Below are 24,138 nucleotides of genomic sequence, written 5' to 3'. Positions count from 1 at the left end.
GTGAACATTGCAGAACAAGCAAGATTCACTTTTACAACGCAGCAAATTCCCCTCCAGCCTCTTTCCTCCTCTGCTCAGCAGGAGCAGCCCCGTTTCACCACGAAAGCTGTGGGCCAGCTTTGCCATTTGCACAGAGCTCCTTCAGCAGGCAGCAGATTAAAGCTAAGAGAATAATCCATAGCAATTAATTTATTCAATGAATTTAGCCTCATTTTCTGTTCCCAAAATGTCTGAGAGCTATTTGCCATTTCTGCCGTGGTTTCCTCATTACTCACAATTATTGCTCTGGAGCAATTTGGGCTCCTCACAATGGATGCTCTGGGCAGGGCTCTGCTCTCTCCTCAGCACCGGGGCCAGAAGGAAGGGACCAGATGGGGCTGGGATCCACTGAGCTGCGTCCCCAACTGTGCCCAGCTGAGCCCAGCCCAGCTCATTCCAGCTCACCTCAACCCAGCCGAGCTCATCCCATCCCATCCCATCCCATTCCATCCCATCCCAGCCCATCCCAGCCCATCCCATCCCATCCCATCCCATCCCATCCCATCCCATCCCATCCCATCCCATCCCAGCCCCTCTGCTGAGACTCCTGCAGGTGAGGATGGAGTTCAGCCCTCCCTGCCTCTGACACTGCAGCACTTCCAGCCCTTGGCACATCAACAATTTCTTTTTCAAAGACGCCTCTAGAACAAAATCCCATTTTCGGAGAAACTGTGCATTTTTTTTGTGCCTGAATATTTTTTTATGTTGGTTCAAGTCTATGTTTTCATAAGCATTTCCATCAGCATGGAGAATTATTGCTACATTAACAAATTCTCTTTAATTTCAACCGGAAAAGGAGAAGTCCTTCCAGGTGTGAGAGAGCACCAAGAGGTATTTTAACAAAAACAGAGTGGGGTCACCCACAGGGTGGGCAGGGGTCTGCTGGCAAAGTCCATGCAAGCTCCCACCAGACTGGATCACAGAGGTTCTGAGGAATTTTAGCATTTAAATGTGTTATTGGCTTAGCAAATAAATAAATTACAAAGTGCCAAAAGAGCTTCTGGAAAATACATTAAGGCAATTTGGAAATAATTGCAGCAAGTTGGGCTATTATGACTTTGACTTGTGAAGTATAAAATCTCTCAGAGATAATGATGATAACCATATTGAAAATAGTTGCCACCCTTTAATCTTCTGAGACTAAACAGAGATCTCTGAGAGTCTGGGACCCTGTCACTGTAACTGAAGATCTGACAGGAGGAAATGGGGGGGGGGGGAGTGGTGGTGCAGGGTCCTGGGTGGCCCTGCAGGATCCATGAGGTCCATGAGGTCCATGAGGTCCATGAGGTCCATGAGGTCCATCAGCTCCTTCAGCTCCATCATCTCCATCACCTCCATCAGCTCCTTCAGCTCCATCACCTCCATCACCTGCTTCATCTCCATCACCTCCATCAGCTCCATTGGCTCCATCATCTCCATCAGCTCCATCAGCTCCATCATCTCCATCACCTCCATCACCTCCATCACCTGCTTCATCTCCATCACCTCCATCAGCTCCATCAGCTCCATCAGCTCCATTGGCTCCATCATCTCCATCAGCTCCATCAGCTCCATCATCTCCATCACCTCCATCAGCCCAGGCTCTCCTTTGCACAGCTCTGTCACCAGCACAGGGCTGTCACTGCTCCCAGGACAGGTTTGGACCTCAGCACCTCAGCTGGGCACACAGAATTCACTGCTCATTTATGGACAGCTCAGGAGAAACGGCACCAGAGCCCTGGAGCCAAAGGCATTTGCTGACAATTGTGTTCAGGGGCAGGATCACTGCGGGAGCTTCATTTTTCTACAGACACCAGAAATCATCCAATTGCAGAGCTGTTGCCAGCAGAAATCTCCTCCTGCCCCTCTGTCCCAGCACAGGCTGCCTTTCCTCCCCAGCCTGGCTGGCCCAGGCAGTGCTGGGCACTGCCCACAGCCCTGGCACCAGGAGGGGCTGCAGCCGGGGAAGGGGACATGGGAAACGTGCAGCAAGGCTGCCAGGGAAAAACAGAGGGAAAAATACGAACTGCTTAAGGGAGAGCCCTACAGGAGATTTCATTCCAGAGCCTTGGAATGCAATGGAAACATCCCATCAGCTTCAGAAAACAAAAACAAAACCAAAACCTGAATCCACTACAACCTTTGAGCCTGATCTCCATTTGCCTCAGTCCCTGTGCAGGTGGATCCAGCTCAGAGTTCCCATTCCACCAGGGATGCTCAGAGACACAACTGCAGCAGCAGCTGGGACCCAGGACCAGGCTGTGCTTCCACCCCACCCAGCCTCAGAACCAGAGCTGGACCTGCCACTGGGAGCTCTCTGGAAATCTGCATTTCCCAGTGACACTCCCTCATCATCAGGCTGTGACTGATGTGATTTATATGATCTTTGGGATTTATAACCTTTATAACCAGCTCCAGACACAGCACCAAGGCCCCTCTCCCCTCTCTGCACCCTCCAGGACCAGCAGCTGACTGAGGGACAGGAAACTCCTCCCTGCAAGAGTCAGGTCACCATGATGAATTCTAATCCACTTCTAAATATCTTCAGCTTCTTTTCCCCAGAAGTGGGCTGACAAACTTCATCTCCTTCAGCTCTCTGGCAGCAGAGCCGTGGTACCAAATTTGTTGTGCCTTCCCTCCCACCCAGCCCAGGATGGCAGGGGCCCAGCCAAGGTTTCCAGCACGTTGGCGTGGAAAGCACTGGCAGCCTTCTGCTGCTGCAGGGAAGGAAAGCTGGGGGTTTGATAGACAGCTAGATAGATGGATACAGCCAGAAATATGCTTAATTATGCAATGTCACATCGCTGAGGTATTGATACTGTTCTCCCTTTCTGCAATAACAAAGATACATTTCAAAACTTCTGTTAAATTACAATAAGGGACCAAATCTATTCATCTGGACTATTTATATGGAGCGTTTTTTCTTCAGTAGATGTGGTCTTGACTGTGCAGCACAGCTCAAGTGATGCTGTTAAAATCCTCCACCCACCACTGGTGTGCTGAAAATTAGCCAGCCCAGAGCTGCACACTATTATTACTTAATACATGTTATCTGTGATCAAACTCCATTCCTGATACAAGCATTTAGGAATTCGCTTTTGAACTGTATTTTTGTGGGGATTTTTTTACTAAACAAGTCAGGCATTGAGTTGGGTCATCAGGAAAGCCATTGAATTTTGCAACTGGAGCTAAAATAGAACACTTAAAAATTCCTCTCCAAGTCATTATTGTACAAACTCATTTAAACCTTCACAGGACTAATTATGGCATTCATCTGCCAACACCAAATGCTCCCCTAGCCCTGCAGACAGAGCCCAGAGCTCAGCCCAGCACCCCAGAGCTGTGGCTCCAGCTCAGCTCTGCTGAACATCCCCCACACCCAGGGTCCAAACTCACCTGTGCTGGCCCCAGGAGGAGCTGGGAGCCCTGGGGGCCAGGCTGGGCCCCCTCCCCTGTGCCCAGCCCAAACCTGTGCCCAGCCCAGCCCAAACCTGTGCCCAGCCCAGCCCAGCCCAGCCCTGCTCCTTGTGCCACCTGCAGACCAGGACCTGCCCTCCCCTCTCCCCAGGTTTCCTTCTCCTCCTCACCTCACGTTTTAGAAATCACAGAGATGTCAGTAACCAAAACTGAAGGCTCACCTCGGGTACCTTGCTGGGTCTCATTAATTTCCACACCAAGCCTGCAGGGAGTGAACAGGGGCTGCCACCGTGAGGGGGGAAGGTCCCAGACCTGTCCCAAAGCTCTGCTGCTGCCTCCAGCACAGGAGGACACACAGTGAGGAACAGGGACTTTCCAAACACGGCATTTATCAAATGACACAAATCAGCTAAATGACATGAAAATACATCTGGGGACTTCAAACTGTCACCTTCCAGCCTGGTAGGCTTTGACAGACACGGGCTGAAGAGAGCTGCTTCAAGTGCAGAACACCAGCACAGGCTGGGATTATTCTATCACTTTAATAGCAGCTATTTTCCTGTCTCTTAGGGGTTTTCTTTCCTTCTAATTTTACAGCTGTTACACTAGTGACATGCTTTCCACTATCCCAGTTAAAATTGCATCCCATTCTCCAACCAAAGAGCATTTTGTTTTACACTGGGAGAGGAGATGGAAGAATTCCTGTCCCATCACACGTGACAGAGGGGTGGGAAGGAAAGCAAGGCAAAGCAGCCCCTCACAGGTGGGGAATGGTGAGGATGAGGCTGGTCCTGTGCCTCACCTGCAGCCCCTTCTGACCCAGCCCAGCCTGCTGCTGAGCCCCCTGAGCCCCCTGGGATCCCTGAGCCCGGGATGGAGCTGGGGCTGCAGCACCACCCTGGGTGTGCCCCCAGCCCTCACACACTGCCCAGAACCTTCCAGAACCTTCCAGAGCATCCCAGAGCATCCCAGAACCTTCCAGAGCATCCCAGAGCATCCCAGAATATCCCAAAACCTTCCAGAGCATCCCAGAGCATCCCAGAGCATCCCAGAACCTTCCAGAGCATCCCAGAGCATCCCAGAATATCCCAAAACCTTCCAGAGCATCCCAGAGCATTCCAGAGCATCCCAGAGCATCCCAGAGTATCCCAGAACCTTCCAGAGCATCCCAGAGCCTTCCAGAACATCCCAGAGCATCCCAGAGCATCCCAAAACCTTCCAGAGCATCCCAGAACCTTCCAGAGCATCCCAGGCAGGTGTGATCACCCCAGCAATGGTCCTGGGCTGTCCTGTGTGGGCAGAGAGGAGCTGGGGCAGCCCAGGCTCCTAAAATGCACCCAGGGTCTCTTCTGCCTGACCTGAAGGGCTTGGGAGGAAACACAAAACGATTCTTTACCCTGGAAACACAGCCCTGATCTCTGGGCCTGAAGGGTCCCACTGGCTCCTGCTGCAGCCAAACCCCTCTGAGGAGCACCCAGGACCACACTCAGGACCATTCTTGGGCTCTCCCAAAATCTTCTGAATGTTTCCCTCTCCTCCTGTGTTATATATTTAATAAATATTTTTGTAAAAATATAAATAAATATAATAAATATGTTCTATTTATGTATTATATATTTATATATGTATCGTATATATTTATATATTTATTGTCAGTCAGCAGCAGCTTCTGATATTTCTTCTCAGATAAGAGCACACTTTGCCTTGATTAGACAACAGAATTATTAAACTTATTCCAACTTAGATCAGAAAAATAAAATATCAAAAGTTTTCTTTCTTCACTTCAGTTTCATGGCACAGAAACTACTCGATACTTTTAAAAGCTTGATCTGGTTTTTATCCTTGATCCACAGCAAGGCCAAGTGAAAGAAACTTTCACTAATTTCTGATTTGCTTAACAGCGTGTTCAGCTCACCTCGAGTGCCATCAGCTTCATTTTCCTAATAGCAATTTTTGTTCAAATCACTTTCAAATAATGAAGAGCTGAAATAAAATTTTTCCACAAAGAAGAACTGGTAGAAATAGATTGTTTGCAGCAGCGCCCTTAATGTCAAAGCAACTATTAGTCAATAAAATCTAAAATTTTGGGAAAGGGAGTGAGTGAAATTGAATTCAAGAATCATTATAAAGCTCATTCTCTGGGCTCTAAACTAAGGGGGGAAATGGCTTTTTCTGTGTTTACATTGCATTTCTCCTCACTTAAGTTGCTTTGGGAGAAAATGAAACTTTATATTATATAATTCCAAATGGTAGCCATTGAGATTATTAAATGAAGTTTCCAAAAAGCTGCTGTGGTCTGGAACAGTTCAGGACTGCATTGGATGAGCTGTGCCTGAAACCCACAGCGAGCTCCCCTTGGACAGGGCTGGGAATAAATCAGATAATTACTTGATTGAATAAAATTTGAGATCCTGAACACACTGCAAGGCCAAGGGGGGGATCCCCCTTCCCTGGCAGTGCCCAAGGCCAGGCTGGACACTGGGGCTTGGGGCACCCTGGGAGGGTGGCACAGGGACAGGAGGGTGACAGGGCAGGGTGGCACAGGAGGGTGGCAGGGCAGGGTGGCACAGGAGGGTGACAGCCCTGCTGGCTCTGCTCTGCCCTGCCCTGCTCGTCCCTCCTGGAGCTCGTTCTCTCATTAATGCTCCCACAGCAGCTCTGAGCAGAGTGCCCAGTGCTGCTGGAGCCTTGACACACAACTGCTCCCACCCCATCCCATCCCTGTATCCCATCCCATCATCCCATCCCATCCCATCATCCCATCCCATCCCATCCCATCCCATCCCATCCCATCCCATCCCATCCCATCCCTGTATCCCATCCCTGTATCCCTGTATCCCATCCCATGGATCCCATCCCATCCCATCCCTGTATCCCTGTATCCCATTCCATCCCATCCCATGGATCCCATCCCATCCCATCCCATCCCTGTATCCCTGTATCCCTGGATCCCATCCCATGGATCCCATCCCATCCCATCCCATCCCTGTATCCCATCCCTGTATCCCATCCCTGTATCCCATCCCTGTATCCCATCCCTGTATCCCATCCCAGCCCCCCCATCCCAGGAGATGCCTCGGGAAAGCTCTGAAGGAAATGAACACCCAGCATGGATCCAATTTGTATCTTCCACATTTAATACAACTTGATGGGAGGCTGAGCTAGGATAACACCACACTAAAAATAGCTGCTCCTGTTATCAGAATTGTTCACTAATTCTGACACAAGCCAACATGTGCTTTTATTAGGAACTCACAGGAGTAATTTATCTGAATGGAATTGCAATATGGAATTAGCACGGTGCACCTGTGCCCGTTGCCGTGGCTGATGTCAATCTGTGCACAGCTTTCAAAGCACATCAGCAGCACCAAAGGCACCCTGGCTGCTCCTGCTGTCACATGCTGAGCGTGGCACATGCACAGAGCTTCCCCCTCCCCCAGGCAGAGCTCCTGCCTCACCTGCTCCCAAGGGACCCTCTGCAGGGTGAGGGGACCCCCATGCTGTCCTGCAGTGGGGTTGGAGACATTTTACCCTGACTATTGGGTGGGAGCACTGAAAAAGGGACAAAAACGTCCCCAAAAACGTCCCCCCACAGTCCATATTTTGGGGACTGTGTTGTAGCTCCCAGGCCATCCCTGTCAGTGGCACTGTCCCAAAAACACCATGTACCTGGTCCAGGTGCAGGGTCCTGCTGTCCCTCTCTGCTGACAGGCACAGGGACATCACAGGGACACCACAGGGACATCACAGGGACATCACTGCTGTCACTCCACACGCAGCACTGCCCTGGAACAGATGTGCAGCTGCTGGGGAGAACAAACACAAGCAGAGGTTGCAGGGGAGAACAGATTCATTCAGTCAGAAATATCCCCTGGGGACAGCAGGAGTGACTGGAAACTGCTTTGCTTCTCTGGGAGCAAGGAGGGCAGAGGGAGCAGTGCTGTGGGACTGAGGAGATTTCCCCTCCTGTGTTTCCCTGTGTTCCTTGCTCACATTCTCTGTTCCAGGTGTCCCCCAGCTGCTCCTGTCCCTGGGACCCCATCCCAGGTCACCTGGCTGCCCCCGGACCCTGCAGGCAGTGACACCCCCAGAGAGGAGCCAGGGCCCCCCAGCACTCAGAGCCAGCATTTTACACATTTCACCTGCACCAGGTACAGGCACCGGGGCTCTCCTTGCCTCTGTCCCCAAGCAAGGCAGGAAATCAGCAAACGGAACCCATTAATCCATCTGTAATACTCACCTTGCACCAATTGGGTAAAACAACCTCCAAACGAGCTAAGATTCTGCTCCAGGTCTGAGAGAGGCTGAGAACACAGCGACTACAGCAGAGCCACCAGAGGGATTGGAGCTGCCTGACACTCTGGGGCTGTCCCAGTGAGGATGAGGAGGGCGAAGCCTTTCTGGTTACCCCACAGTTAGGGATGAGTGGGGTGTTTGAAATGCTTTTACGTGATAAGGGGCTTAAAATAGTGATCAACTTTTCTCATTCAAATAGAAACGCGTTTTTCTCTCCCGTGGCTTCCTGCATGTGCTGAGCTGGTAACTGGGTCATGGAGGCAGAGGAGCTGGGGGAGGAAAATCACTCCTGTACCCTGGGGCTGAGAGCACACAGGCAGCTCCTGTGCTGGGGCTGCAGGGACACACCAGGGACGGGGCTCCCAGCCCAAAACTGCCCCTGTGCTGCACCCCACACACATCAGCTCTGCCCTGGCACTGTGGGTGCCACCAGGAATCCTCTGGGGCTCCAGCACAGCATCAGTGCCTGCCCGCACCCCCGTGGGTGGATGCAGGAATGCTCCAACCCCAAACCCCAGGGCTGAGGCACTCTGCTCTCCCCAGTGCTGGCCTCTGCCTGCTCCATGGCCCTGCATCACCAGGAACTGCATGGGCACACTGCAGAGGTGCCAGCAGCAGGGGCACCTCGTGTGCCAGGGCAGCCCTGCAGCCCCAGCCCTGCAGCCCCAGCCCGGCAGATCCAGCCCTGCAGATCCAGCCCTGCAAATCCAGCCCTGCAGCCCCAGCCCTGCAGCCCCAGCCCTGCAGCCCCAGCCCTGCAGCCCCAGCCCGGCAGATCCAGCCCTGCAGATCCAGCCCTGCAAATCCAGCCCTGCAAATCCAGCCCTGCAGCCCCAGCCCTGCAGCCCCAGCCCTGCAGATCCAGCCCTGCAGCCCCAGCATCCAGGGCTCACCTCTCAGCTCCAGAAGCTGCCAGAGACAAGAACAGACCCCTCAGAATATTTTGCTTTCTAAAAGCTGAAGTACACTACCCAGGAGCCATAGGTGTGTTTCAGTTCACAGGGATGGGACAATCATGATACACAGAAATGCTTTAGGAAATCCATTCCTACAGCTGTAGGTGTGCACACACCTCAGAGCTGGCCACGTGCAGACAGACAGACAGTGCAGACACACAGACAGACAGCCTGTGCATGAATGAACAGCTGCTCTCCTGGTCCCTGAGCATCCTCCCACCCTGAGCTGGGCTCCACTTCCCACACCTGAAAGCAGGAGGCCGAGTCCTCCCAGCCAGCACAGACATCCCTCCTCCAGAAAGCAACAAAATGAAGATGTCACTTCTGAAGGGAGAAGCTGCCAGGTTTATTGGAGCTGTGGTGAGCCACTTAGGGACATACTCACGTGGAGAACAGTTTAACACTTGCTCGGAATTTTTTCCATCTATTTAAACCCGAGGCCAGCCCCTCGCTGCCTACCTGTGGTGGGGGTGTCACAGTCAATCCCCACGTTCCCAATGCATTCCCCTCTTCCAGAGGAACCTTTCTGGCACACACTGGAGCACTGCCAGCATTCCCTCGGGTGTGTGGTGACGCTGGGCTGGGGCTCTGCAGGTTCTGAGTCCCTCACACCGAGTGAGTGCCTCCCCCTGCCCTCATTACTGATTGCACCGCCTGCAATTTATGCACCGGAGCAGCGGCAGAAATGCACCGTGCCATGAGGCAGAGCCTCAGCCATTCACACCCCGCTCCCACGGCAGCAGCCACGCTCCAGCTCCAGCTCCAGCTCCGCGGAATTCAGAGATGCAAATGGGCAGATTGGGAGTTCGGAGCTGGAAACAAAACAAGAGCTGCTCCTGTGAACAATTCCCGCAGAGCTGCCTGGGCACTGTGCGTGTGCTGCCTTAGGGGAGCACCACGGGCTCTGTTCTCTGCCTCAACAGCACTCGGAGCTCTTCCTGTGTCTCAGGCATTTGCATCTTTTCTCCAGCATTTCAATTCCTCTACCCTGAAACCAGCATGTGCAGCTGTCACAGATTTATAGGCACTCAGAATCCTGGAACCTGTTTGTATGTACAGCCAAGCAGCTGCATGTGTGTGCCTGTATAATGACAATTATTTTGTAATTAACATTACATTTATATATGTATATATGTACATATGTACATATGTATGTATATATGTATATATAAATATATGTATATATAAATATATGTATATATAAATATATAAATATATAAATAAATATATAAATATATAAATCCTGTTTATTTATGGGTATGATATTTCAAACAACTTACAGTAAAACTGAAAATAACGTTATTTTATTTTTCATGGTGTCTACCATGGATGAAGTATGATGGAACTCAGACATCCCAAATATTGAGTGTTGGTATCTTCTTAAGCACAAAACGTTTGCTGTGGGATGAGCTGGAGAAGGAGGCACACGAGGGAGTCACTGGGGGCTCATTCAGTGCTCAGGTCACAGGAGCAGAGAACTCAGGGCTCCATGAGCTCCCCAAGAGTCTCAGAACCATGGAATGGTTTGGGCTGGAAGATCAACTCATCCCCCCCTGCCATGGCAGGGACCCCTCCCACTGTCCCAGGGTGTCCCAGCCCCAATGTCCAGCCTGGCCTTGGACATTCCAGGGATCCAGGGGCAGCCACAGCTGCTCTGGGCACCCTGGGCCAGCCCTGCCCACCCTGCCAGGGAACAATTCCAAAATCCATCCATCCCTGCTGCTCCTGGCTCACCTCAGCAAAGCACTCCATCCTCACCTGGAGCTCACCTGGGGCACTTCACACCCAGGGATTGGGGTATTTGTTTATGCCTGGCTCTCCTCACTTGAACCAAGCCAAGGCCCCAAGTGGCTGTGCTGGAAGGGCTGATGTGCTCCTGCAGGAGCAGCCGTCCCAGTCCAGGCACAAAGCAGCCCTGGAGCAGATGGACACATGAAATAATTACAGCTGACAGCTGACAACAACACTCACAAGGTGTCAGTCCCACAGCAGAACCCTGGCCTTTGAAAAGCACATTTAAAACTTTAGCTTAAAAATCCACAGGCACACTCAAACCCCCACACTGTTTGAACTGTTTGTTTTATTTCCTTTTCCTGCTCTTCCCATTTTCCTGAGACTCTCTCTTCCTGGTTTCTAATGAGCCACTGCCCAAATTTGAGTTATAAATGCTAAATACACAACCTTAAGGCTGCACTGAAATCAGATTTTTTTCAGGTGCCTTTCTTTCTCTGCAGTCCAAATATAAATATAAAGCATTTATTTTCTTCCAACTTTACTGCCTATTCCTGCTTTTTCCTGCCTGTGCTCACATTAATTCAGCAGCAGTTCCCAGAGAGGAGCTCTGCCCTCGAGCTCTGGTGGTGCCTTTCCATCTACTCCAACAACATACACCAACGTTTTATAAAAGCCATAAAATATGCTGCAGTCGAGTTTTATCTTCTCTCTTTGAACATGCAAATAATTTGACTCCATCTTACAAGCACTCGATAAGCAGGGATAGGATGAGCAGGGTGATTTACTGCCTGTGCTGCCAGGGGAGGGGGACAGGCTGGAGCTGCTTTCCTGTCACACTTGGTGCGAGCAGCGCTGCTGCTGGGGAAGTCTCACTTCTCCTCAGTCTTTCATCCCTCGGCACTTTTCATCTTTCCCATGTCTGAGAGAGAGGAGCTCCTCGTGCTCCTCCTGTGCCTGAGCCACTGCCTGTCACCGTTCTGCTGCCCCCTGCCCCAATTCTGCTGCCCCTGCCCCAATTCTGCTGCTCCCTGCCCCAATTCTGCTGCCCCCTGCCCCACTGCCGTCCCTCACTCGTCCCACTCCTCACTCAGACCCTGCCCTGCTCAGGGACCCCCACCAGAACACCCTGGACCAGAGGGCAGCCTTGGAGCAGGAGCCCCTGGTCTGCCCCCGAGCCTGCTCAGAGCCCGGCAGGGTCACCTGAGCCCAGCAGGGTCACCTGAGCCCGGCAGGGTCACCTGAGCCTGGCAGGATCACCTGAGGCTGAGTCCTGACCCTCCCCAGCAGTGACCAGAGCCCAGTGAGTGACCAGAGCCCAGCAGTGACCAGAGCCCCAGTGAGTGACCAGAGCCCAGTGAGTGACCAGAGCCCAGCAGTGACCAGAGCCCAGTGAGTGACCAGAGCCCAGTGAGTGACCAGAGCCCAGCAGTGACCAGAGCCCAGCAGTGACCAGAGCCCAGTGAGTGACCAGAGCCCTGGCCCAGCTGAGCCTGCCCAGCTCCAGAACGTTCTGCTGTCAGTCAGAGAAGCAAACAGCAGCAGATGGATGGCAGGGAGCAGGCAGGCTGGCAGGCCAGCAGTCCAGGCTGGTGTTTTCCAGAATTATTGCCACTGACTCTAATTAAGCTGTCCCCAGAGTCAGAGCTTGGCGAGATGAAAGCAGAGCAGTGATCAGTGAGGAGCCCGTGCTGCTCTCCCTGCAGCACTCACAGTTCTGGGGCTGAATTCACACACAAACACAGCACAACTGCTCTGCAAAGCCACAGTGACCTACTTTCCATTGACGTGTACTCCATGATGCCTTGAGTCACTCTGTAAACTGAATATCGTTTTGCCTTTGTCAGACAAACGTAATTTTGATTGGAAAAGCCCAGAAATCCCTCTTGTCCCAAAGGAATTGTTCCATTGAGAAATAGTGCTCCAGATCCTCAGATCCCCAAAGGCTCCTCTGTGCCACCACAAACACACACCAGCAGCAAACCAGCAGAGCTGGCACAGCCTCCCTGCTGCTGCTTTCATTCCCAGACACCAAAACTTTGGAATTGCTCCTGAACTTTGGCTTCCTCCTGTCTCTAATGGGGGCTGCAGCCTTGTCAGCTGAGGGAGCAGAAATCTCTTCTGTCCCCTGCCATCCTTTTCCATTCTCCATGCAGTGTCATACCTGAATGTCCCAGTCTGTGTGACGAGCCCTGTCAGCAGCAATGCCCTGGCAGTGCTGGGTCCTCGTGGCCCTGAAGAGGAGCAGCAGCTGAGCTGGAGGAAGGCCACGGCCACTGGGAACAGGCAGGAACCACCAACAGGGTAGGATGAGATAAAGAACACTGGCATGGAAATGTTCAGGCACATTTCTCCACAATAACGATGCTATGATGGAACTTAAACTGCAGGTAAAATTGTGCTGTTATTATGTGTTATGATTCAATTACCCACAAAAAAGTTCTACTCAAGACATCTCAGAAAGAACAAAATACACGAAAACAAAAGCCTTGCCTATCAAATGTTCACCTTGAATGTGAGCATTCCTAGTTCCACTTTCATTTTATCCTTATAATCACAGGGTGCCCAGCTGGGGTCGGAGCTGGCACACCCTGGCCAGCCCTGTACAGGTACACCTGCACAGGTACACCTGTACACCTGTACACCTGCACAGGTACACCTGAACACCTGCCCTGTACAGGTGCAAAGGGAGAGCAAAGGGCACGGCCCAAACCCCTCCTGCTCAGGTTTGAGCAGCAGCAGGAGCAGGCAGAGCCCAGGCAGCAGCAGGGGGGATGCAGGGGCTGCACCAGGGCAGCACTGGGCACCCAGGCAGGAGCCCCTGTGCCCCCTGTGCCCCCTGTGCCCCCGAGGCAGCACCCCCTGGGCCAAGGCACATGTGGAGCCTCCTTTGGTAGCCACAGCTGGAAACCTGAATGCCTGGCAGCATTGGAGCAGGGCTGTGGGACATTCCCATCTCTGACACACCAACCCTTCCACCTGCCAGCTCAGCCCCTCCAGGGGAGCTCTGCTGTGACATCCCACAAGAATTCTGCTTCTTCCTCTTCTGCCTTCAAGTCAAGGCAAATCAAAACCTGAGGCAGAAGAAGGCAGGGCTGGATGGGATTCTGGGCAGGAATTGATCCCTGTGAGGGTGGGCAGGGCTGGCCCAGGGTGCCCAGAGCAGCTGTGGCTGCCCCTGGATCCCTGGCAGTGCCCAAGGCCAGGCTGGACATTGGGATTTGGGGCACCCTGGGACAGTGGGAGGTGGGACTGGATGGGATTTAGGGTCCCTTCCAACCCAAACCTTTCTGGGATTCAATGAGAATTCAGTGAAATACTGAGACATGAAATCATTTTGAGGACCCCAAGAAAGAATCTGTCTGTAATGCAGCACACCCAGCTCCCAGAAAGCTCAGCCTGCAAACTAATTATTCTGGGGAGATTCCTGCTTGGGAGGCTTTTGGAGGCACACGTGTGCTCTGCCAGAGCACAGCAGCTAAGCCAGGAGAAAAACCAGAGTCCTGCCATGCAGCCCTCACTGGCTTTCATTTTTTGCTCCACTTCACAAGCAATAACTGTGGGATGATAAGGATTTGCAAAACAAACAGAAAGCTGCACAGTGCTTGTGTTTGGAAGCTCTGAGCATGAAAATCCATTTCAGGCCCTATCTCCTCCCTTGCTGAGATAAACCCCTCCTGAGCGTGCTTAAATCTCCTACAGAAACAAACAACCCCAAAGCCTGTTATTTTCCTGGCACAGCTGCTCTCAGAGCAGGGGCCTGAGCACCCTGTCCAGCCACGTTTTACATTCACACAAGTTCTTCTCCTCAAAGTTTAAAGCAAGAAAATGGAAATTGGCTCCACAAAGCACAAAACCAAGCTGGATTCACTGGCCAGCTGCTCCCAGCAGGACACCATGGAGGGATCCCACTTCCATCTCCTTCCCTTGTCCCCTCTGAATGTAGATCATTTCCCGTGTGCAGGGTGAAATGAGGGGCCTGGGGCAGGTGAGCCCCACTCAGTTACAGCCTGAGCATCAGACACCACCAAATGCTGCATTCAAACCCATCCAACAGCAAAGCACAGCCGGGCCTCGTGTGAAACAAGAGGAAAGGAAATTGGGCAAATACAACGGAGGGGAATTCCACGGGGATCCAAAATGCTCTGCAAGTTTAAAGAGCTGAGCCCAGCTGGAGCTGGACACGCCTGGGGGACACTGGGACCTGCCTGGCCCCTCTCTGTGTCACAGCCACTGTCCCAGGGCTCTGCCACCCCAGAGGGAGCAGCAGGATGGCACTCGGGTCACCTCCCATCCCTGCACACTCCTTGTCCAGGAGCAGAAGAGGATGAAGCTGTTTGCCTTCAAAACCTTCAGCACAGAGCTTTATATTCAGAACAATAACGTCCCAAAGGAGGAAGAAGCAATTTTAAGTTAAAATTATGCCGTTCACTCAGACTTTACCATCTTTTAACAAACACATTGCTCTGTCTCTGCCCTCCCAATCCTCAGGTCTCCCTCTATATTCTAATAGTTCTAAGCTAATTAATTTCCCACAATAACAACCTCCCAGGGACACAGAGCTGGATAATCCTCAGCCCCTCCTGAAGTCAGCTTCCTGTGGGGCTGGGGAGCAATTACTGCTCATTAGTGCTCTGCCATGCACAGACACAACGGGGTCGGCATCCATCGCTTTTGCAGGAGCACCGTGAGAGGAAACAGGAGGGTGTGGGGTCCCTGTTCAGAGAAAACAGGAGGGTGTGGGGTCCCTGTTAGGGGAGAGGGCAGCGGGTGAGAGGCTGGGGTGCAGAGACAGGCACAGCTCTGTAATCTCTATTTACACACAGAAGTGGGAGCAGGAGCAGCCTGGGGGGGTTCTGTGTTGCCCTGGGGGGGTTCTGTGATGCCCTGGGGGGTTCTGTGTTGCCCTGGGGGGTTTCTGTGTTGCCCTGGGGGGTTCTGTGTTGCCCTGGGGGGTTTCTGTGTTGCCCTGGGGCACCAGGATGGGAGCAGGAGCCCAGGCAGGTGCCCCTCACAGGGGTCCCACAGCCACAGTCCCCACAATCCCTGTGCACCCCACACACCAAAGCTCCTCCTGAACGTGCCAGTGGCAGAACAGCTGCCAAAACCAGAGGGGTGGCTGTCACTACACTACCAGGGACTATCCCAGCCTGGACTGCGCTCTGTGGGAGCAAAAATCAACCCGAGTTTCCTCAGAAAACTCAACAAAAGCCTCGGGGGGGACAGTGAAGGCCAGGCTGGCCACCCCCAGAGCAGAACCCTGCTGCAGGGCCCCACTGCTGGCTCTGCAGGTCACACACAGACACGTCCTGGATTTACACAGAGGGCACTGGTACCACACAGGAACATCACACAAATGTGTGCTGATGAAATTCTCTCCTGTTAATAGCAGCAGGTGCATTGTGCCAGCTCCCTGGGTGCCTCTAAAGCTTTCCTTTGCATGGAGAAGAGTGGATTTTAAATAACATGGAATATTTTAAATCCAGCCTGGGCAGCAATTGGCCTTTTCTGGGAATTCCCACAATAGCAGGAACAGCAGAGGCCAAGCTGTTTTCACTGAAAGGTGTTGCTTTTCCTGAGGAGTTTGTTCACAGTACTGATCCACACACGTGGAGAATTGAGTCTGTACCCATGGAACTTCCAGCAGCAAGGGAGGTTCTGCAGACAGCAGCACTGCTGCTCTCAGTGCAGCTTTATTTCTAATTGAGATCCTTCTGGCTGCAAACCCGAGTGGGAAACCATTCCTCACCATCACCAGCCCCAGAGAGCTGCCAGGAGCATCCTGCTCACCCCTGGGAGGGCAGGGGAGGGAGCCCCAGCTCCTGAACCAGCTGCACAGGCAGCATTCCAGCTGGAAAAGACATCCAGAAAAACACTCACCAGGGTGGAGTGGGACACTCCAGGAGCCCAGCAGCACTCGGGGGCACAAAGTACAGCTGAAATCAAGTGTTCATTCTGCTAAACTTGGTAATTTATTTCTTCTCTGATGTCCAGCTCTCTTCAAAATTTACATCTGCTGCCTGGATTGGAGCCTTTCATGTTCTGTTTCTGAATTATATGTTGCATATGTTACAGCACGAGAAATTTGACTTTTCAAATGCCAACAAATGGCTACAAAATTGGCCCCTTGTGAATAACAGCCCAGCAGCATTTCCATGTAATTATTTTGCCCAGGAATTTAATTTGTGAGACATGAAAGTTGTGCTGGCTGAAAGAGCAGAACAGAATGATCCCAGGCACAGAATGATCCCTAATTCCAGAATGATCCATAAACACAGAGTGATCCCTAAACACAAAATGATCCATAAATACAGAGTGATCCCTGGCACAGAATGATCCCTAAATACAAAATTATCCCTAAATACAGAATGATCCACAAACACAGAACGATCCCTAAACACAGAATGGTCCCTGGCACAGGATCATCCATAAACACAGAGGGATCCCTAAACACAGAATGGTCCCTGGCACAGGGGGTGGCAGCTGCTGCTGCTGGAGCTGGTGCCCACCCTCACTGGACCAGGCTGCTCAGGTTGCCACCTGCTCATAGGAAACGAAAGATCATTTCCTCATGTTAGGAGATAAACCACGGAGTGCAGTCAGGCAGAACAATACAGGATAACAGGCACGGGCAACCACAGGCCCCTGACTCAGAGGCAGCCCCAGTGCCCCCCTGGGCTCGGGGCTGAGCCCCTGTACCCAGCCCCTCCTCAGCCACAGCCCTGGCTGCTCCCCAGCTCCTCACTCCAGCCTCAGCAGGCACGGACTGAACTGGAAGCAGATGGCATTTGAGACTTTCCACATCACTTCTGTCCTGATTCACTGCAGACAAAGTTCTTACATAACTCTGACATTTAGTGTCTCAGGCCGGGGAGAAATTCCTCTTTCTTTGTCTGTACCCTTGTGCCTTTTCTTTTTTCATTTTTAAGATTTCAAGTTAAATGCTGACGTTGCCACAGTTGAAATAGATGAACTCTCGTGGCCATGAGGGGAAGGCACTCGAGGGGCAGGACAGGAGCTGTGAGCAGCAGGGCCAGTCCAGACTGGCTGGGGTCAGCAGAGAGGGGCAGGTCCCTAAGCCACCCTAAATGACAGAACCCCACAGGACAGCCCAGACAAGGAGACCCTGACCTGGCCACACCTTCCAGCGACTTCAGCCTCACCAGCTTCCTGCCTCAGACTCCTCCAGGGTGTGCAATCTCTGCTTGGGTTAGCCAGCCTCTTCCCAGCAACAATTTCCTTCTTTTGATAGGGAAAGGTAAGTGAAAAAGAGAAAATCTAGATTAAATCTTCCTGGATTTGGAATTGGGGCACATTTATATCCAGAACCAATTCTGTGTAATACTTGTTTCTGTCAGACTAAGCTCAGCAAAGTGCTTCCTCTAAAGATCCCAAAACTGTAGGAAGACAGAAGCAAAGACAAATCATGGGATTATGGCAGCTGTGTAGGAATAGAACACTGAGGAGTATTTGGTTAGTAAGATCATATTGAGCCTTATGGGATCCTGAGACTCCTGGCTAAATCCTGATGAACCCAAATATAAAGTACAGAAATGAAAACTTAATGCTGAGCCTAATTCTGACATTTTTGCCTTGGAAACCTCCCCGGGTAGGCTGAGTAGCCAGAGACGACCTTGGGAAAGCTGTGAACCCCATGAGGTCTTTATCAGCCAATCTAGATGGAAGTGTCTGAAGGAAAAAGTAATTCAGGAAAAACAAACAAACCAGCCACCCCAGAAAATATCAAACACCAGTAAAATAAGTTCATGTTTTCCATTCCATCAAATACCCAGAACAGATTTTCAGCAGCATTTGTCCCTGTCTACTGAAGAATGCTTTGTCCCCTAATCACGTGTTATAGAGAATCTAAGTCAATTGTTTATCAAAACCAGTTTCCTGACCATGAGATATTAATTCATGGCTCTTTGGGCAGCTGCAGGCACACACCCTCCCACAGCAGCAGCTCCCCGTGGTCACCCTGGCCAGCAAGTCCTGGCTCCTGAAAGCCAAGGGGCTTTGAAGGGTCTGTGATTGTTCCAGCCTGCAGCAAGGGGCTGGCACTGCTGCTCCAGGCTTGCCCCTAGAATATCATCTGTAGGCAGATGAAAACCAATTAGAAGAGAAAATAGATTGATATGAAGGTGACAAAGGCGCTCGTTATGGCAGGAAACCCGAGCTGAGTGAAACACACGGAGCCCTCGCTGCCCTGCGCCTCTGCAGGGGCTCTGAGCACACACAGGGCTGAGCTGGGCTGGCACAGGGCCGAGCTGGGCTGGCACAGGGCTGAGCTGGGCTGGCACAGGGCTGAGCTGTGCTGGCACAGGGCCGAGCTGGGCTGGCACAGGGCTGAGCTGGGCTGGCACAGGGCTGAGAGCTGGGCTGGCACAGGGCTGAGCTGGGCTGGCACAGGGCTGAGCTGGGCTGGCACAGCGGGTCCAGTTCGCTCTGCACGGCTGCAAAAGCAATTCTTGGTCTTTGGCCATTCCATGCAAGACGAGCACCGGCAGCTGCTGCTGCCAGAGCTGGGCTGCAGCTCCAGCCTGGGCATCTCCTGTTCCCACTGCCCAGGGACAGCCTGGGGACAGCCTGGGGACAGCCTGGGGACAGCCTGGGGACAGCCTGGGCATCCCCTGTTCCCACTGCCCGGGGACAGCCTGGGAACAGCCTGGGGACAGCCTGGGGACAGCGTGTGCCCCACACCAGGACACCACAGGGCAAACTCTGAGCTCTTTGTGTGCTTGGTTGAAGTAGCAGGTGACACCAAAGAGGTGTAAGCTGAAATAAAAATTAACTGTGGGGTTTTTTTTCTGTTGAAAAGATCTCACCTCTCCTCCCGCCAGCCCAGCAGCCACACCTTGGGCAGAGCATTGAAATATTGGTCTGTGTGAAACTGGTTACGGGCTCTTGGCTAATGGGATCAATTATTCTCCATGAAAAATTACCCCGTTTGACTTTATGGCCAGCCTTTGGCCACACACACTGAGAGGAGACAGAGGTGCATTAATTAGTGATTGGAGATAGAGGTGCATTAATTAGTGATTGGAGATAGAGGTGCATTAATTAGTGCTCATTGTTGCTGCCTCGGGTGGCCTTTGTTTCACTCAAGCCCCAGCTGTTGGATTCCCAGGGAATTTATTCCCATGGAATATTCCTGTGCCCACACCCAGGGGCTCCCCAGGCCCCAGCAGATTTTCTGCTGTTATCTAAGGTCATTAAGGGTCACTTGGGGCCACTTTAGGACAGGATCCTTCCTTTCCCCCTGCGGGTCCCATCCCACAGCCCCGGGTCACCCAAATTATCACCCAAATTACCTGCAGCTCCCTCCCACTGGGGTGGGCACACCCCAAAAATGAGGAGCCCCTTGAAGACAGCGATGGTAACAGCTCCAGCAGAGCTGCTGGCCAAGGGCTGAATCCTAAGGCTTGGCAGTAAAAAGAATCTTTAGAAGCTCATGGATATTTTCAGGGGAAAAAAAAGTAATATTAATCCTAAGCATTGAGATAAACAGCCATGCTACATTTAAAAGATGCTCTATTTATTCTAGGGATTTTTTTTTTTTTAATTATAAAATCAATGAAGTGTTAATGATTTTAAGAATTACTTCAGCTCACTCAGAGTTTCAAAACAACTTTTTTTAGTCTATGGCATAAATTCATAAGCTGCTCAGTTTGACCAATTTGTCAAGGCAATTTCCATTAGTAAACATGAATATTTAATGAAAGGGAAAAATGGCATGAGCAACTTCACTTAAGCGACTAATGACTTACTGGAAAACAAGTAAGATACATTAATATGCCACTTCTTTGGGTATTTGCAGAGCACAACCACCTAAATGTGCAGCAAGCTCCTTATTTTACCTTGTCTTTATTTCTCTGTGTATCTGTGTGTCTGCCATTGCTTATAGATGGCAGCAAATCCACTCAAAAAGAAACCAATTTTAAATTTCATCCAGTCACTGCTGCTGGTTTCCACGTGGCTTTCACAAGAGGGCCTGGAAGTCCCTTCTCCTCCTTCCTTGCTAAATGGGCCAATTTGTTTGTTTAACGAAAAATAAAAGGTCTGGTGACCTCACAGCACTTGTTAATGTACTGAAGAGGGAAAAGCAGTGCAAGGCTCTGAAAAAACAACTCCAGAGCCAGGAGCTGTTGCAGATCTCAAAGTTCAGCAGGCTGCCAGGAGCAGCTGGCACCAGGCTGTGCTTCCAGCCATCCCCTGGGGTGACACCAACCCTGTTCTTCCAGCCATCCCCTGGGGTGACACCAACCCCTGGGGTGACACCAACCCTGGGGTGACACCCAACCCTGGGGTGACACCAACCCTGGGGTGACACCAACCCTGTGCTTCCAGCCATCCCCTGGGGTGACACCAACCCCTGGGGTGACATCTCGGGGCATTTTAGAGAAAACCCAGCAGGATGGGCAGAGCCTGCAGCAGGACCAGCGAGGATCTCTGTCCAAGGAGAGCAGAGAATGGTCAGAGCTCGAGCACAGATCCCTGGTTCCACCCAGCCACAAACTGAACAGAACTGATACAAAGAGCAGCTGGGAAAGTCACCCTGGCCATGGACACAGTGACACCATGGCCATGGACACAGTGACACCATGGCCATGGACACAGTGACACCACGGCCATGGACACAGTGACACCACGGCCATGGACACAGTGACACCATGGCCATGGACACAGTGACACCATTGATATGGACACAGTCACACCACAGCCATGGACACAGTGACACCATGGCCAGGGACACAGTGACATCACGGCCATGGACACAGTGACACCATGGCCATGGACACAGTGACACCATTGATATGGACACAGTGACACCATGGCCATGGACACAGTGACACCATTGATATTGACACAGTCACACCACAGCCATGGACACAGTGACACCATGGCCAGGGACACAGTGACACCACTGCCAGGGACACAGTGACACCACTGCCAGGGACACAGTGACACCCATTTGAGAGGAATGCCGGTGTTCTCGGGCAGCAGGGGCTGCCTCTCCTCCCGACTGACCTCCCTCCACCACAAATCTCTTCTGACAGGCGCTCACAAATCCTAAAGTGAAAAGCTGTTTCCTTTAGTCACTATCCCCGTAAAATACACTGACTCTCTTAATTACATGCTTAGTTTTTTTCCAAAGGCTCTACCCATGCATGTAGGCAATAACTCAAGCTGGGAGGCAAGGGACCATGTAATAGAGCAAGAGCAGTGCAGCCTGGTGGAAAACATCCCGGGCCAGCGCCCAGGGGACTCTGCTGGGGCCAGCACCAGCTCCCCGGGGACACCTCCCACACACGGCCCAGCTTCAGTGCTGTGAGCTGCCCCTGGCACTGCAGAGCTCAGCGGGGACCAGCAGGGTCACACACACACAGAGAGAGCTGAGACCAGCAGGGTCACACACACAGAGCTGGGACCAGCAGGGTCACACACACACAGAGCTGGGACCAGCAGGGTCACACACAGGGCGGGGACCAGCAGGGTCACACACAGAGCTGGGACCAGCAGGGTCACACACACAGGGCGGGGACCAGCAGGGTCACACACACACAGAGCTGGGACCAGCAGGGTCACACACACACAGAGCTGGGACCAGCAGGGTCACACACACACAGAGCTGGGACCAGCAGGGTCACACACACACAGAGCTGGGACCAGCAGGGTCACACACACACAGGACTGGGACCAGCAGGGTCACACACACAGAGCTGGGACCAGCAGGGTCACACACACAGAGCTGGGACCAGCAGGGTCACACACACAGAGCTGGGACCAGCAGGGTCACACACACAGAGCTGGGACCAGCAGAGTCACACACACAGAGCTGGGACCAGCAGGGTCACACACACAGAGCTGGGACCAGCAGGGTCACACACACAGAGCTGGGACCAGCAGGGTCACACACACAGAGCTGGGACCAGCAGGGTCACACACACACAGCTCATACCTGTGTAAATCCCAATCCCCCCCAGTAAATCCCAGTCCCCCCGCACTGGGAATGGCTGGCACAGCTGGGAGCTGCAGGTCAGAGGGCAGGAGCTGCTCTTGGCAGGGCAGCCCAGATCAAAGAGCTGCCTGTGCTCAGAGCAGCCCCCACTGACCTCAGCTCCTCACTGATCATCTCTGCTGAGCACTTTTGTGCCCGAACTCCAGAACATCAAAAGCGTCCCAGCCAACCAATTTGACGTGAATTTGATATGGATTTACTCACGGCACAGTTTGTTTGAAGTCTGCAACAAGGCACCTTTATGCTCTTTCACCCCAAAGCATCCTTCTGCTGGGCTTCGAGGTAGACTAGCAAAGAAAAATAAATTTAAAAAAGGAAACGAACAACCTAAATCCAGAAATTAAGAAGCAATTAAAAACCATTCCTCTGAAAAGAGGAAATGATAAGAAAATACAGCTGGACTCACCAGAATTCTGCACCTAACTCAGATAAAAGTTTATTTATCCATCTTCACCACGGTGTCTTCCAAGTCCATCCCCCCTGAAAGCAATAGAAATAACTCCATCCTCACTTCTCAGAGAGTTCCCTGCAGTTCTCTGAGTCACAGCCAAAATTCTGTCTGGAGCAGTTATTTTGGGTATGACTTTATCACCGGGGAATGAAGGAATTAAAAAATAACCTATTTTCTGGTCAAAGAGTCTATTGCCACGTCTCATATTTCATTCCGAATTTCATTTTTTTTCAGTATATTCCTTTCCTGGAGCAACATTCATGGAGGTGATACAAGCAGGGTGCTTGGACAGCAGCTTTCCAGCACTGGGACTTTATTTGGAAGTGTCTAAAACCCTAAGAACTAATAAAATATTCCTGACTCCCAAGGCAAAGCATGTGCAAGATAAGAAGGGTCAATGCTGAATGGATTATAAACACACAAGTTTCTCCAAATTCTCTTCCTCCACCCAGTTTTTAATCCAAAATAAGATAAAATACAAAAATAGCTTTGAGCATGTTTGAAAGTTTAATCCCAGAATGGAGGAGCTGCTGGGATGCCTTATCACAGCACCTTGGTGTGTATATATATATATATTTATAAATATATACGTGTGTGTATGTATATATATATGTGTGTGTGTATATATAAAAATTGAATTCATTGCACGTTTTATATACACCTATATAAACTGAATTCATTGCACATATCTATATAAGAACACTGGAATTCACTGCACCCATATATAAAAGAGAATTCATTGCCCATCCATACCCACACAAACACTTCAATTTAACGTGCACAAGTAAAGCTTTCATTTCCATTAATTTGCACGATAAACATCTTCACTAATTATTCACTGTGCTTGCACTAATCACCTGCCTGAAGCCAGCAGATTTTATGTGTGGCTGCTGTCAGATCTCATAAGGCAAGCAGGGCTTGGTGGTCCCCCCTGCACGCTGATGTTCCATTCACGTACTCGGCTGCAATTCCTCAATTCCTCCTCCTGAAGGGGCACAAAAGCAGCTGGGGCTGCCCCACCCTGCCCCTCCCTGCCTTCACACATCCCCAAATCAGGCTCACGGCTTTTTCCTGCTTTCATCCCCCTGCCCTGGAAGATTTTGATTTTTGCTGTCTACCAGAATTCCAGTGCCCTGCTGGGTTTGTCCTTCCCCAAGGGGCTCCTCACTCAGAAATCGCGGGAGGAGCAGCTCTGAGCTTTTTAGGGGTGATGGACAGAAAATTACTGCAAAATCCTTCCCTGGCAGGGT

At 51.5% G+C, this 24,138-nt stretch overlaps 1 long non-coding RNA gene across 6 annotated transcripts in view; it reads right to left on the bottom strand.

The window, feature by feature from the left end:
- The window catches only part of LOC148221941 (uncharacterized), a 32,940-nt gene extending 9,524 nt beyond the window's left edge, over window positions 1-23,416 (bottom strand). For 3 of the 6 annotated variants that reach the window (XR_015807092.1, XR_015807093.1, XR_015807089.1), the window contains exon 1: window positions 7,105-8,355. This is a non-coding gene — a long non-coding RNA (uncharacterized LOC148221941). Of the gene's footprint in view, window positions 1-3,656; window positions 4,286-7,104; window positions 8,356-22,641; window positions 22,725-22,843 lie in introns of those variants that run through there. The other 3 variants (XR_015807090.1, XR_015807091.1, XR_015807094.1) reach the window with 3 other exon arrangements.
- Window positions 23,417-24,138: the final 722 nt, after the last annotated feature.

The sequence above is a fragment of the Sturnus vulgaris genome, chromosome 15 (genome assembly GCF_052056855.1).
Source record: "Sturnus vulgaris isolate bStuVul1 chromosome 15, bStuVul1.hap1, whole genome shotgun sequence".
NCBI lineage: Eukaryota > Metazoa > Chordata > Aves > Passeriformes > Sturnidae > Sturnus > Sturnus vulgaris.
The sequence above is the reverse complement of the archived record's forward strand: the minus strand, read 5'-3'. Positions and strand labels throughout refer to the sequence as shown.